Source organism: Cryptomeria japonica, chromosome 1 (assembly GCF_030272615.1).
Source record: "Cryptomeria japonica chromosome 1, Sugi_1.0, whole genome shotgun sequence".
Taxonomy (NCBI): Eukaryota; Viridiplantae; Streptophyta; class Pinopsida; order Cupressales; family Cupressaceae; genus Cryptomeria; species Cryptomeria japonica.
This window is the reverse complement of record NC_081405.1, coordinates 688,905,092-688,919,626: the sequence shown is the minus strand read 5'-3', so window position 1 is coordinate 688,919,626 and position 14,535 is coordinate 688,905,092.

Sequence of the window (14,535 nt, the reverse complement as noted above, 5' to 3'; positions counted from 1 at the left end):
ACAATGCTATTTTCATAAAGCATTTGATTTGTGGGGTTTTAAGCTCTGTTTTTGCAGTTATCTCTGCATGCTTGATTTTTAATCTTTTCCCCTAATAAAATCTAATTGCAGAGTTGGGGCAAGACAACTGTCCATGGAAAACAAGGGAAATAGAAACAAAATATTTATTTAAAATTAAAAATACCTAAATTTGCAGGGTTAAGAAGGGCACAAATAAAATTTAAACAACAGGCAAAGTAATTTGAAATTGTATTTTCTATTGAAAATTGCAAGAGTAATACCTTTCTCTCCACTAAAATGCTTCATTGTCTTTGATTCACGAGTACCCTCACAGCATCACAGAATATCATACATAACACAGAGCAGGTGATAGAAAAATGCAGAAATATACTTCAAAGCCGAGGCGAATACAAGAAGAATGTAGAACAAGGCACATATGCCATAACATTATTAATGCCAGCTGCAGTCATTAAACAACCTGTACCTGTCCTCGTACCTGCACGATTAATGAAAACATTATAGAAATCTTTTTTAATTTTCCTTTTTCATTGATTAATGATTTTATTTTTCCAAAAAAATTAAAACCCCAGGAAAATCTCTGACTACCAATCAAAAAATAGCAAAAAAGTTTTAAAAAAATCATTTTAATAAAGAAACATTATAAAACTTTAGATTAAATCATTTCACTGGATTTTTTAATAGCTATTAATTACAAATGATGCAACATGAAAACATTAGTCTCTGCCATAGATAAGGCAGGGACTAATAAAAAACTGGAACACTCATTAGAACAGAACTCTATTTTTATTCTGTGGAATATGATATATTAAAATTCACATCCCAAATCTTCTCGCCCTCCTTTGAAAGCTACCGAGCACAAGAGGACAGAAGGAATCGAACGCAAGGAAATGGTCTGAAAGGGAAACTTAATCTTAATGAGATATTCTCTGAAAGCTATACAAAAATTCTCAGCCTTAAAGAGTATAGACAAGCCAACGGATTGTAAGAAGAGGCGGTGAAGAGCATCAACATTCAACGCACGGATCTTCGAAGTCAAAACAACTTTTAAGAAACTAGATGCAGGCCATAGGTATATATATTGGGACTTTGTTATGAAATGGATATTGCTGAGTGAAAATGAGGATCGAGAAGGAGATGAAAGCAGGGGAGGAATGGGTTCGTGGTGGGATAATAGGAGCCGGGGCCTTTGGTACTGTCACTCTTGGCATTTGCAAGTCCAATGCCCACCTCTTTGCTGTCAAGTCCGCCACCACATATATTTCGTCTTTGGAGAATGAATACAACATCCTCAAGTCTTTGGACTCTCCATATGTTGTGCAATGCCTGGGCAAAGAGTGCACCACAGAGAATGGTGAGGGTGTTTATAACTTGTTTATGGAGTATATGGCAGGGGGCAGCATTGGGGATCTAGTGACTAAGTTTGGGGGACAGTTGGATGAATCGGTGATAAGATGCTACACCCGAGGCATCGTACTTGGCATTCAGTACCTCCACAGGCAGGGGATTGTTCACTGTGACATCAAGGGAAAGAACATTCTTGTGGGTTCCAATGGCGTGAAGCTTGCAGACCTTGGTTCTGCTAAGAGAATTGGGGATAAAGAGGACAAGGGGAAGAGATGCCAATTGCGGGGCACTCCTCTGTGGATGGCTCCTGAGGTTGTGAAGCAGGTGGAACAGGGGCCTGCTTCTGATATCTGGTCTCTCGGATGCACTGTGATTGAGATGAGCACTGGAAAGCCTCCATGGGGCAGCAATTTGCATCCCTTCACTGCGATGTATAGGATTGGCTTCAGTGAAGAGCTTCCTGAGATGCCCCAATATCTCTCAGCTGAAGGCAAGGACTTTTTGGAGAAATGCTTAAGAAGAGATCCCAGACAGAGGTGGTCTTGTGAGCAGTTGTTGGCTCATCCTTTTGTCAGTGAGGACTCCCCTGTCCTGAACGAGAGTCCACTCAGAGGACCTCAATCTCTGGTAAAAGGGCCTTTGGACTCGGAAGACTCTGGGTCCTGCTCTTCTGTTGATTCTTCTGGTTCTCCCATATTGGCATTACCCAGGAATTTGTCAACCAATAGGGAGGCGAATGAAGGGGTATGCGATAGAGATGAAATAATGGCCTCTCAGAAGAGTTCTTCTCCCAAAGAGCGGATTCTGAAATTGGCAGCAGGAGGCGAATTTAAGGGAGTTGTTGGGAAAGGTAATAATTGGTTTGTAGATCCCCTTCCTGATCAGTGGATTGTTGTAAGCTCCCCAGAACAATTGAAGTCCATCAACTCAGTTGAACCTTTTCAAACTTTCTTTTCGAAGGAGGTTTCCTCTACGCAGGCCGAAGTAAATTGCAATCCAATTACAGAATCTAGTGATTACTCCGAAGAGGTCATGAGCTCGGAATCACAGACTGATTGGTCGTTTTGGGGCAGAGAGGTTGACCGAACTGAGTATGCACTTTGTAAAGTGGAGCATGCTAATTGCTTGCATAAAGATATCTACGAAACCATGGATGTGAGTGACTCTGGACCTTGGCAAACAGAATCGGTCATATTTCACTCTTGGACGTTTTCCAGCCAAGTGACTAGAAACAGTGAAGTTGAGCCAAATTGTTGCACATGTATACAAAAGTACTATACTGCATTCAAGTGCTGTTTGCATTGCAATGGCAAAATGTATAAATCCAACTCTATTTTTTTTTCAAAAATAATTCCCATTAAATTTAATTCGCCAACAATGAGTCTCCAGAATTCTTGGACAACTAGGCTTATTATTTTCCCATTGTCGGACAACATAACAGCAATATTGATTCACATATTCTGCTTTAAGAACTTAAATCAAAAGTGATTCAATAAGTAGCAGAAAGAACAATATCGCAAAACATTAGCATTGTTCTTGTACATGTGAATAAGGTGACTTTTTACTATCCAAATTGATGGAGATATAATTTACAAACCAAACAACGATTACAATCTGATTTAAACCAGAATAAGTGAGGGTGATAACATCCAAAAGGGGGATAGGTGTTTAGTTATTTCGAAATGTCAAGTATGGCCGATCACCCTAGTCTAAGGTTTAATGTTTGAAATTATTATATACGGATTGTGAATTGGACAATAACATTTTTATTATATATATATATATATATATATATATATGGGAAAGGGTTATTTGATAATAGATTTTTAATATAAAATATTTCAATAAGTTGTGAAATAAAATTTAAATTAGGTATTTAAATAAATGGTAGAAAATTGGATAGAAAATGTTGGACACAATTAAGTGTCAGTTAAAAAAGGTATGAAATATGTCACAAGAAAAATGGATCTTTTGTATACATTGTAAAATAAGGGACATTTAGAAGTAGAAAAGAGCAATTATTGATCGAGACATCAATATAGACATTAATTAATATCCTATGAATGAAAATGGTAGATCATTTCATTCGTAGAGCATAATTTTATATAGTGGATCATCTTCCATTTGAGAAAAATATTTGTTTTGATGCAAACTAAGCTACAACACATGCTTTGGTCTTAAAATCAATCATACAATGTGATTAGCACAACCCTTTGCAACACACTTCACTATCTTATGTACATGTCGCTCAAAAGTGGTTGTAATTAAAAGCGCAATGGGGCCTATTATAAAAAGGAGATGTGGCCTTTTGAAATTCTTAACAACAATGAAACTCCTTAGATATTGGTGTACAATTAATTTTAAACATGTAAAACATATCATGTAATTATATAACAATTATTTCAAGTGCACTTATGCTTTGTAGATGATTATTAGATATCTTTCTTAATGAATTCAAACAATCTATAATTGCATGCTCATAGTTGCTCAAATTGAGGTATTTAGTGTCTACACTAATGGGACAATGGTCCTATTTTAAAATTTGGCTCATGAGAAGGAGCTCTAAAATTTTAAGCAAGTGCACCAAGATGTATCATATAATCGATCTATGAATAAGTTCAAATTATATTATTCTTGATCAACAAGAGATACAAAAAATTAAACCAAACCTAATGAAACTAATATATAAATAGATTTACCTAATAAGTTAGTAGTAGCTGTTATAGATAGCTTGCCTATAAATAATAAATAATCATTTCTAGGGCTCTTATAACTTAAAGAAAAATAAAAACAGTAATAGGACAAAAAAACGATAAATTTGTATGCAATGCACCTACAAAAATTATATAATTATTTGTGAAAAAAATATCAAAACTATAATTCTATTTGAAAACATAAATATAGATTTGTCTGAGCAAATATTGGTTTGATCATTGTCTCAAATATGTAAGTGCTTCCCCTAAGATTCCAAAGGTAGAGTTGATTGACTAAAAAAATTACAATTGGTCATACGCCGTTCTTGCTAGTTTTTGCCTTTGCTTTTCCCAACGTCCCACTAGGAAAAACTTTCCTAATTAACAATTTTGTGTGCTTTTTCTTTCCATAGCACGGCTTCTTCAATTTCCACCATGGATAAAAATGAAAATAGATTTTTAAATAGAGCTACAATTTTAAGAAAACTTATTACCCACTACCAAAAAAAGTTGTTGCCATTTTCAAAAAAAATTAAAACAAGAGAAAAATCATCAAATTGAAATCCCAAATTCATCTGTACAAATAGGAATCAATTTACACTATTGTAAAATCGCATATGGCAACATTGCCTAGCTTTGTGCTCAAATATTATACCTTTTAGATGTTAGAAATATGGCAACATTGAGAACTAAGATGTTTAAAGTTTGAATACCATCCCTTTTATATTTTTTTAACAAAAAGATCAAAAGTAAATAAGATAAATCATCAATTTGAAATCCCCAATTCATCTATACAAATAGGAATCAATTTACACTATTGTAAAATCGCATATGGCAACATTGCCTGACTTTGTGCTCAAATATTATACCTTTTAGATGTTAGAAATATGGCAACATTGAGAACTAAGATGTTTGAAGTTTGAATACCATCCCTTTTATATATTTTTTAACAAAAAGATCAAAAGTAAATATATGCTGCAAAACTGATATTGAGCGTGCTAAAGGTGAAGAAATTTCTAAGCATGTATACTGACTCATATTCACGACTCTAATAAAATTATAAATAGTAACAAAATTAACTATTACAAACAACTCACCTATATATAAATATTTATGATTGTTTTTTTTATCATTTGGAGCATTTTAAATTGAATTTTTTTTTTCTATCTTTGAATATTATAAATTTGAGTTATCTTTTTGTTTTTTCCAAAATATTGTTTGTTGGTATCTTTTTATTCAAGTTTTTTTAATTGTTTTTTAATATATTAATAGTTATATGTAATCAAAAATATTTATATTTCTTTTAATATAAATAAATTTGAAAAATATTTAAAAAGAGTACAAATTTTATTTTATATATATATATATATATATATATATATATATATATATATATATATATATATATATATATATATATATATTGGAACATCAGGGGCCTTGAGGCCCCTGATCGAAAAATACATCATAAAGAGATTTCTTAATGCACATAAGGATATGGATTGCCTCCTCTTGCAGGAGCTAAAAGTTGTGGGCTTTACCTTGCAAATAGGTCTCAAATGTATCTGGAGGGAGGCTACCTCTTTTTACACTAACCATACCAAAGGAAAAGGAGGCTCAACCATACTCCTTAGTCCTAAATGGGCCAACAAAGTGGTTAACTGGGGACAATCCCCCTGTGTTAGGGCTATATGGGTCTCTATTCAAATGGGGAACCAGAGGTTTGGAATCTGCTCTATCTATGCCCCAAATGACTACAGAGAAAGGGGAGAACTATGGAACTGGCTAACAGGGCTAGAGGATATTCCTTGGATTATTGGGGGAGATTTCAATATGGTTGAATCTGCCACTGATAAAAAAAGGTGGCAACAAATTTGAATGTAAGGGAATGGAAAGGCTTCAATGGGATAGAATGATTAATAAATTGCACCTCTTTGACCCTATTGCTAGAAGAAAAGACCAATTGAACACTATATGGTACACCTAGTGTAACTATCAATAGCTAAATAAAAGGATCTACTATAGACTAGACATGCTCTACTTCAATAAATGCCACTTTGAAATTGACAAAGGCCCTAATAGAGACCATTACCTTGTCTCCCCATTTACCCTTTGAGATCACCACCCAATAATAATGGGAATTGACCTCTCCCCAGCTGTTCCCCCCACCTCCTCTAGACCTCCTTCATTCATCCTCAATACTAGACTCCTAGAAGATAAGGACCTCCGCTCTGCCCCGGCCTTTATCAGACTGTTTAACAAGAAGAATATGAACCGACTCTCTAGAATAGATGAATGGAATACAAACATTGAAACCTGGACCATCCTCTGTCAAACAGTGGGCAAAAAGAAGGCCAAGGATGCCAGGAGGATAGAAAGAATACTTCAGGAGGATCTATGTACTGCGGAAATGAATCTTCAGAACTCCCCTAATGATGAAAATCTTACTTTCACTTTGATGACAATCAAAGATCACCCCAAGAAGGTTCAGAATCAGAAAATTAAAGGGCTAAAAACCAGGTCCAAACTAAATTGGTTGGACTCAGGAGACAAGAGCTCCAAATTTTTCTTCCATATGCTCAAAGTTAAGGAGGCTAAAGAGAACATCAATGCTATATGGGACAACAACACTCATATCATAGACTCCCAAAGGATCCTAGAATGTTTCTCCCACTATTACCAGAAGCTTTTTACCTCAGATGAAGTGAATGGCGAACCTAGACATGCTAGAGAGCTCATTAAGAAATTGACCCCATCCAAACTTAATGCTGAGGACTTTGAGGTTGTCGGGCGCCCTATCTCAAGAGAGGAAATTGCAATAGCCATCTCCTCCATGGGAAATGACAGATCCCCTGGACCAGATGGATTCCTAGTGGAGTTCTATGAAAAAAACATTGGATGGATTGTAGGAGACCTCCAAGACTTATATCAGGAGGCTATTTCCAAAGGAACCCTCGGCAAAGAGATCAACCAAGGGCTTATCAAGCTCATCCCTAAGGAGGGAGACAAGATTTTGATTAAGAACTGGAGGCCTATCACGCTACTAAATGTATCTTATAAAATACTAGCCAAAGTAGTAGACAACAGGTTGATTAGTATCCTGCCAAAAATAATCAACCCTACCCAAACAGGCTTTGTTAAAGGCAGGTATATTCTTGAGAACTTGGCGACCTGCTGGGAATCACTTGAATGGGCAAAGGTCTTCGGTCAGAATGGGGCTATGCTCTTAATAGACTTTGAGAAGGCATATGATAGGATAGAATGGGGATTCATAAATCAGATGCTAGCTAGTCTAGGTTTCTCAGAGTCCTTTTGCAAGATTGTTCAAACACTACTTAGTGATGCCAATGCAATTGTTGATGTAAATGGATTAAAATCTGGCAACATCACCCTCTCCAGATCAATTAGACAGGGGTGTCCACTTACCTTGGCCCTATTTGTCTTGGCTGCGGATGCTATGCACTATATCCTAAAGGACATTAGTTTATCCCCTAGGGTCAAAGGAATTTCACTCCCTAACAAAGAAGAAATCATCAATATCCAGTTTGTAGATGACACAACTATTTTGTTCTCCCTGGATGAGGAAAATTTAACATATCTTCTTCACAACATTGAAATCTTCTGCAAAGCCTCAGGTAGTAGAATTGCCCTTCATAAATCTACCTTGTTAGGTTGGACTGACTCCCCTCCTATCTGGCTATCTAAGTTTGATCTAAAGTGGGGAGGTCCGAATACTATCATCAGGTACTTGGGCATTCCTTTCTCTATGTCCTTGAATCTGAAAGAAATGTGGGAATGGTTCAGAAGTAAGGTGCATAAGAAGCTCACTAAATGGAACTGAAACTTCCTTTCCCTAGCAGGTCGTTTTCAGGTCTGTCAGAAACTATTATCCTCATATAACATATACTGCTCCTCAGCCTAGTTATTCAACAATTACCAGTTCAACTACATACAAAAACAAATCAGGAACTTCCTCTAGTCAGATGGGAAGGGCACTAGGAAGCAACATGATGTCAAATGGGATTGGTGTATCAGATCTAAGTTGCAGGGAGGTATGGGCCTCAAAGACCTCAAACTCCAGGGAATTGCACTGTCTACCAAATGGATTTGTAAATCCCTTGATGGGAATGAACCTTGGAAAGTGCTTGTTAGGAACAATATTCAATGCTCCACCCCAAAAACAGAAAAAAAGTGGAAGAACCTACCCATGGGACACCTAATTGCTGGGAATTTTGAGGTCTCCCTTGTGGGTTTAGAAGTCTTCAAGTCTATATGGAAGGTTTGGAACCATGTTAGACAATACGTCAGCAATAAAGGCATATTAGATAAGAAGGACTCTCTGATGGGATGGGGTTTGGGATAGACTAGCCTAGTCTATGCTCTTGGATCCTTCCCTAGGATCACCTGGTGTTCTCCTTACACCCTAGGGTCTCTAGGACTCCCTTTGTTTGAGGAATCCCCTGACCTTGCCCAATCCACCCACCAATGAGTTGCTATGCTGCTCCTAAGGTCTCACCTACTCATGAGACTCAAAACTCCTTACTATGGTTAATAAGGGCTAAGGTTTGTTTCACACTTTCCAAGCTCTTAGCAAGGTTGTTTCAGGTCTATTTCATGCTCTATCCACCCATTCATGAGCTCCCAAGAGGTTTCAAGACTCTAACCCTTACCGATTTCACAAATTTGGGTTTTTCCCTTCAAATAGGGCTACAAGGATTAGGACCAATTAGGCCTCCTAACCGGTCTTCTAGGGCTCCCTCTCACAAATGATGCACAACCAACCCTAACTCCCAAAATGGACTGCCATTCAATTGGCAAGGGCTCAAGGATTTTCTAGGTTTTGGGCCTCCAAGTGGCCGTACAATCCCTAGGGCAAATTTTTGGGGTTTTTAAGGGTTTTGTGAGGGTCTGCCTGGGTCACAGTGAGTACTTTGAGTTTTAGCCACCTTGTTTGGATTGGTGGAAGCTCCTCCTTCACACCAATGATGCTTCAAATACTCCTCTGCACCTCCTCCAAAGGATGCACTCTCCACTATTCAACCTTGCTCTCCAAGACCTCTGCACCAACAACCATTCCTAACCGGGCACTGACCAGTCTCGCCTAGGAATGGGCCTTTGCTTGGCCTCCTTGCATTTCCAAGGGCCCTGCTTGCTTGGGACTATAGTACAAGGTCTTCACATCCATTCCCCATGGTTTCATGGTGGTTCCACAAGGGGGAATGGAGTTAAGACTTCATTTACACAATCCTGTCCAAAATTGGACAGTAAGAAGACAGTTTACAAACTATTTACAAACCCACTCAATATGCAAGTAAAAACCTAAACTAATTTCTTGAAATGAAAGTATTTACAACATGAAAGACAAACCACACAATTTTGGATGTATCTCAATCCATTAATTTGCTTGTTTTCTTCATTCAAATTGACTGGTAACAGTTTTACAGTCGTAGTCTATTCTTTTTGCTAGGGTCATACAAAGTTTGACATCCAACCCATTCATTTAGGGTTTGCCAGTACTTATACCACCTTTGCCTCGGTTGGTGTGCCAAAATTAGGGCTCTCCACACACAACAAGGGTCTATGACCATTTTGGGTGGAAAAGTTGCTTGACAACTTTTAAAAGTTGTCATGCAACTTTTGCATCTTTTGAGCAACTTTGCCATTGTTGCTTTTCATGACTCCTAAGACTATTTTGGGCTATCCTAAGGACATCAACATGCCAATAAGGCCTAACACACACTCTTGGCACACTCAACCTCTCCTGTACAAGAAATCACACAAACACTAAGGACCTGAAACTAGGACCTAGTCTAGCACACATGAGCTCATGGCTCTTATTCATGTACAATGGCTTCTAAAGAAGCATATCACCAACAAAACAAAGAAAGAGAAGGAGTTTGGAAGGGTGCTCCTGCACCACTCTCTCAATCTAGGAAGGTTTATATGGTGGAATACTCTGCACAATGGGAAACAACTAGCCTGTCTTCAAGGATGTTCTGCCCTGAAATGGCACAATCAAGGACTGGTCACATTTGAACATATTCTGGAAGATGGCACTTTGATCTTTTGGGAGACTCTTAGCTCCAAATTCAACCTTCCCCTCTCCCAAGCCAGAACCTACAAAATCCTTAAGTTTACACTTACTCCTATCCTTCCCTCTCCGAGCCCCTCCTCGACCTCCCCTCTAGCCTCCCTCTGCTGGATAGATGGCTCTCTCGTCCCGCTAACCAAGGCCAAAATGATCTACTCTGCCCTTTTTGACTCTGTGGATCTTCTTGAGCACCTTAACTGCACCTGAAACCTCTCCTAGGATACAAAAAAATGGCATGCTAGCCTCTCAAGATTCTGGTCTAACTCGACTGAGCCAAAAAAGATATTTTTTGCTTGGAGGCTCCTGCTTCATAAACTGCCACTTAAACATAACAAAGGTGACCCCCTACTATGCAAACTTTGCCGTATCCCTGAAACAGTATACCACATTTTTTTTGAATGTCATTTTGCCAAAGAAGTCTAGAATCTGTTTGGTATCTCACTTATTAACAATTGCTTTTCTATTGATGAGATGGTATTTGGTTATGTTAGAGGTGGCAAGAAATATGCTAATCTTTTCTGGTCTACTCTCTCCTTGGAAATTTTGTGGATCATTTGGAAATCTAGGAATGATGATGTGTTTAATGGAAAGAGTAGGAACCTCACTGAGTCTCTTAGGAGACTCATTCGCTACCTTGTTGCTATGTAGGTCACGGTGGTACTAAGATTGGAGGAAGACAAATTTGATAGGTGGCTAAAGAATGGAACTACCCTCGTATTCATTAGAGAGCTCTCACATGGCTTCACTTGGGATCACATGGGAAGCAACAAGACTCATTTTGAACAGGGGCTGATGAGATTCATGCAAGAGATGGAGGCACGCCAATAGAGAAAAGACTTCATTGAGCTAGAACTAGAAGGATTACCCTCCCACCCCTTCAGAGATTAGTTTGTCGAAGGAAATGTGCTGGTATGGTGTGAGGGTGAGCTAGGTTGGACTACATGGCTCCCCCCGTGGGCGACAATAATGATCTTGATTCCTCCTTTGTGTTTAGCTAGCTGTATAACCTATGTTGCATTTTGATATGTCTCTCATTTTGTGTGATTTTGTAACTCAACTCCAATGTATATGATCTTATATCATGACTCGTGATTTCGCCTGATATACCTCTGACAATTTATGTTTTAACTCTTTAGCTGGCTACAAGGTATCCAACCAAGACTCTCGAATTTTGTAGTTGCTGCTTATATGATGCTTAATACAAAAAAAATAATTTATTTCAAAATAAAATATTTACTAAAAAATAAAATATTAAATTTTAACATAATTTTTTTTTTCTCTATTTTTTTAAATTATCAATTTTATTAATATTTTGTTTTTGATACATTTGAACTTTACATTCATTTTACTCTATTTTAATATTTTATTTAAATTAAAATTTAAAAATTAAACAAATTCTATTAATTATGTTTAAAGTTTAATATTTTGAAGTTAGCAATGTCATATTTACTTTGTTAAAATAAATAGTTGGAAAAACATTAAGAGTAATAATTCAAAAGAATTTTGAAATATGTTTTGAAATCTCTCTCTCTCTCTCTCTCTCTCTCTCTCTCTCTCTCTCTCTCTCTCTCTCTCCATGTTTCTCCCTCCCTATCACGATATCTTTGTATCTCTCTCACTCTCACACACACACTTTCTCTCTCTCTATTACTTGTCGCTACCACCTCCTTTTATCTCTCATTTTATGCCCCTATATATATATATATATATCTCTCTCTCTCTCTCTCTTATTCAATCCATCGCCTTCTCTCTCTATATATCCTTGTCTCTACCTCTCTATGTGTTACCTCCTATATCTTTATCATTTTATCTCCATCTCCCTCTCTTTCCTTGCCTCCCTCTTTCTATCCTTATTTCTCCCTCTTTCTATCCCTATTTCCCCCTCTCTCCTTTCATCTCTCCCTTTGTATTTTTACATATCTCTCACCCCCCCCTCTCTCTCCCATACACAGACTCCCTCCTCATCTCTATCTCTCTATCATCTCCCCTCTTCGTCTCTTTATCCCTCTCTCTATCACTTATATCTTTCACCTACTTCCTCTCTCATTATTTCCTCTATATTTATCTCCCTATCTCCCCCTCTTCATATCTATCTATATCTCATTATCTATACCTCTCTCTTATTCACTTCATTTCTCTTTCTCCATATCTCTCTCTCTCTCTCTCTCTCTCTCTCTCTCTCTCTCTCTCTCTCTCTCTCTCTCTCTCTCTCTCTCTCTCTCTCTCTCCCCATAACTTTCTTTACCTATATCTCCCTATCTCTCTAGCTATACCTATATTTTTTCCTATCCCACTCTATCAAGCTCTATATCACCTCTATCTATATCTATCCCTCTCCACCTCTCCCTCTCCCTCTTTCTATATTGAGTTATTTTTCCTTCTATCCCCCTCTTCTACTCTGTCTACCTCTACCTATCTCTCTTCCTCTCTCCCCCCCTTTCTTTCTACATCCCCATCTCTCTCTCCCTCTCTCCCCCTACCTCTCCCTCCCCCGCTCCCTCCCTATCCCCCCTATCTATCTCTATCCCATTCTCTTCCAATATATCTCTATATCTCTCTTTCTCTTCCCATATATCTATCTCCCGCTCTCCCTCCCTCTTTATTTGTTAATCTATCTCTCCCCCTCTCTATGTATTCTTATATCTCTATCTTGCTATCATTCTATCTCACCATCTAAATCTCTCTCTAGCTCTTCTCTCTCTTCCTCTTTACCTCTCTAACTTCCTATATCCCTCTATCTATATCTTGTCATCTCCCTCTTTCTATCTCTCCATCTATTTGTCTCCCTATTCTTTTCCCCTTTCATAACCAAAGCATAATGGAAGGGGATCTTTTGTCAGATGATATAGTTAGAAATGCTACGGTAGATGTATGCAAAATATGGAAGCATCGACAAGGCACGCGAGCTATTTTGACAAAATGCCTGAAAGAAATGTGATCTCGTGGAGTACCATGATTGCACGTTATGAACATAATGGATTCGTTGAAAAGGCTTTTGAAACTTTCAAGAAAATGCAATTGGTAGGTGTAAATCCAAATTCCATAACCTTTGCCAGCATCCTCCCTGCCTATGTCAAAATGGTAGTTTAAAAATAGGGTATGGACATCCATCAAAGCATAGACAAAACATGACAGTATTCTTTAAAAAAATATGATCTCATGGTTTGCAATGTTGCAGGATATGCACAAAAAGGATTTGGTTAAAAAATTTCAAGCAAATGAATTTGGCATCTGTAAAGCCAAATTTTAACAACCTTTGCCAGTGTTCTCCCTGCCCGTGCCAAAATGGGAGCTATGGAATATGCTACCAATCCAACTTGTTGTCGTGCCACAACTTCCTTGGGTACACCAAATTTGATAAGCCTCTACTAAAAAAAAACATAGAATATGAACACAATGTGTGACTATCAACTGTCATATGGCTAAATGTTTCAAAGATTTAATCAACTAAGTTGATGTAGCTCTAATTTTTACTTTCACTTATACTTTATCACCACCAACCAAAATATAAATCAGGCATAGATCCTTAAAAACTGGAATAAGCATTTGTATCAATAATAAATGACAATTACATAAGAAGATGATCAATTGAAATGGTTAGATAAACCTACAACATAGCTCAAATATCTCATATGAAGTTTTGGAAGTTTGAGTTCTTGTTACCTCAATCCATAACCTGTCATATAAAAACTAAAGTTTTGTAAATGTCTCTAGAGAATAGAATGTTCCTGTTTGCATAGGAGAAAAAGGCAATTTTTGAAATCAATTTCAAATGCCACAAATTCAGAGCTCAAATTTGTGTTTGTTTATCACATGAAACATACAATATAAGCTAATATAGTCTATCTAATTAATCTCTACAGTATAAGCTTATATAGTTTGTCTAATTAAACTCAATAGGTGCAAACTTGATTTAGTCAACAATATTTTATCTTAATATTTTTGAAAGGAACACCAAAATTCATAAACTTGTTGCTAATTGAATTTTCCCCAATTCAAGGAATATGCCAATAAATTCATAAAATACAACTCTCTCTCTCTCTCTCTCTCTCTCTCTCTCTCTCTCTCTCTCTCTCTCTCTCTCACACACACACACACACACACACACACACACACACACATGAGCCTACCTATTGCAAACATAACATGAGCCTATATTCATAATGGAGCCTGATTATCTTCTTGATTTCACTATCACTTCCCCACTGATACCTTTGTTGTACAAACAACATTATTTTCTAAATTGTCTCAATTGTCCTCATGTATTACAAAAATGTATGCAAATAATTGACCTCATGTACTACAAAAATGCATGCAAATAACATACCAATTGTTTTCCTAATTGATCTTCCATACCTATTCGGGGTACCCATTGCACACCAAGGT